This window comes from Palaemon carinicauda, chromosome 1 (assembly GCF_036898095.1).
Source record: "Palaemon carinicauda isolate YSFRI2023 chromosome 1, ASM3689809v2, whole genome shotgun sequence".
NCBI lineage: Eukaryota > Metazoa > Arthropoda > Malacostraca > Decapoda > Palaemonidae > Palaemon > Palaemon carinicauda.
In genome coordinates this window covers 308,546,955-308,549,817 of record NC_090725.1, presented here as the reverse complement: position 1 = coordinate 308,549,817, position 2,863 = coordinate 308,546,955, and positions in this window count along the sequence as shown.

Below are 2,863 nucleotides of genomic sequence, written 5' to 3'. Positions count from 1 at the left end.
GTAACATTACCAATTCTCCAACAATTCCTAAAAGAACCTCTTCTTTCTAACTTGGAACAAATAATAGATAACTTAGGAGCTAATAACTCTGTAGTCTTTATAAAACAAAGGAAAAATACCATTTGGGTCTATACCTCCATAAGTATCAAGATCCATCAGGAGAGCTTTAATTTCATGAGATCGAAAATCTAAACTAATTAGTTTAACCTCAGGAAAACAGGAATGGGGAAGATAACGTTTCTTATTACTTCTTATCAGCCACTCATAAATACTGATAAACTTATGTCGACATTAACCACAAAGACCAAAGTGGCTCCACCTTATAAAAACAGTACACTAGAAACATGATAATTAATTTTTCAAGGAGTCAAAGAAGTGATAGAGAGAAGCAAACCATTTAGATAACCAAATTCGTATTATACTATAGAAAACCACGAGTATCTAATATAAAGGTGATGTGAAAGTTATCAAAATTATTGTGCAGAAAGATGTGAAGCCAGTAGAATAGATATATGATAAATTTCAAGTCTATAAATCATAAAAAGCATAGAACTATCCATGGCCTACTTTAAAATGATTAAAATGGCAAAAAAATCAGATTTAGATTTGTATGTATGTATGTATGAAGACTTGATTACTCACTATTTTACTCTTGTATATGTCATTCTTCTGTCGCTTTGTTTATAACAACCCCGCCCCCAGAAAAAAAGGTAATTTATCAAAATTTTCTATAAGAAAATTTATTAACAAATTGGTTATTATTATTATTATTATTATTATTATTATTATTATTATTATTATTATTATTATTATTATTATTATTATTATTATCATTATTATTATTATTACATGCTAAGCTACAACCCTATTTGAAAAGGCCGGATGTTATTACCACAAGATCCCCAACAGGGAAAAATAGCTCCTCAACATCCGGATCTCAGTATTGATAATGTTTCTTTAAATTTGTATGACTTTAAAAATTTTAGGTGTGATTCTCGACAGCAAATTAACTTTTGAGAAACATATAAGGTCTGTGTCTTCTTCAATTGCACAAAAAATAGGCTTATTGAGAAAGTCTTTCAAGATTTTCGGTGATCAATCTATTCTGAAGAAGTGTTTTAATTCTTTCATTCTACCTAGCTTTGAGTATTGTTCTCCTGTCTGGTCTTCAGCTGCTGATTCTCATCTTAATTTGTTGGACAGAAACTTACGGTCTATTAAATTTGTTATTCCTGATCTAGATATTAATCTTTGGCACCGTCGTTCAATTAGTTCATTATGCATGTTACATAAGATTTTTCATAACTCTGACCATCCTTTACATTCAGATCTCCCTGGACAATTCTATCCTGTTCGTAATACTAGGCAGGCAGTTCATTCTAATAGCCAGGCCTTCTCCATCATGAGGCTCAATACTACGCAGTACTTTAGAAGTTTTATTCCAGCTGTTACCAAGTTGTGGAATGATCTTCCTAATCGGATAGTTAAATCAGTAGAACTTCAATACTTCAAAGTTGGAGCAAATGCTTTTTTGTTGACCAGGCGGACATGATTCTTTTTATAGTTTATTTATGATATATTTGTTTTTGATGTTGTTAATAGTCTATATATGACATGTCGGTTTTGACGTTGTTACTTTTTTTTAGAATGATTTATTGTTAATTTTTTCTCTTCATATATTTATTTCCTTATCTCCTTTCCTCACTGAGCTATTTTTCCCTGTTGGAGCCCCTGGGCTTATAGCATCTTGCTTTTCCAACTAGGGTTGTAGCTTGGATAGTAATGATAATAATAATAATAGGAAAATAATTATGGAATAAACGAACTATAAGTGAAGTGATTAATAACTGAATTAAACAGCTTTAGAAGCGTAACAGCATTAAAATAAATCTTCCATGAAAAAACTATGAAAACTTCGAAAGAACAAAAGGAAGAGAAATAAGATACAATAGTGTGCCAGAGCGTACCCTCAAGTAAGATAATTCTACCCCAAGAAAGTGGTACAGAGGCTATAGCACTACCTAAGACTAGAGAACAATGGTTCGATTTTAAAGTGTCCTTCTCGTAGAGGAGCTGCTTATCATACCTAAAGTTTCTTCTGCCTTTACAAAGAGGAAAGTAACCACTGAATGTTGATATGAATTATATTAACAATAGAAAGAGGCCTCATACTTTTAGGCTACAACATGTAGATCCCTTCCTCTTGTAGAGACATTTTCAGTCGACTGTACAGACTGTTTTAGGCCTACCTAGATCTAAAACAACAACAATCTATATTGTCATTTTTTCATGAAAATACTTTGATATTTGCAACGAGAAAGGCTTCTATTATATTATGAATAGAGTGTTCAGTATTTATTAAAAGTATAACATCAGACCCCTGTTATATTATCAAATAAACTTTAGAGTGAGGGGAAAATATATTTTATTAGGAGAAATAATGAAATTACTTAATGAGATTTAGAAATCTGGTACAAATGGCATTGCATCGAAATCAGCAGTCCCTACTCAGTGCTGTTAAATGCACTTTTCCTATTATTATTATTATTATTATTATTATTATTATTATTATTATATATATATATATATATATATATATATATATATATATATATATATATATATATATATATATATATGCATATCTATTTATATATATATATATATACACACACACACACACACACATATATATATATATATATATATATATATATATATATATATATATATATAAATATGTATATATATATATATATATACATATATATATATATATATATATATATATATATATATATATATATATATATATATATATTATAAATATGTATATATATACATATATATAAATACATATATA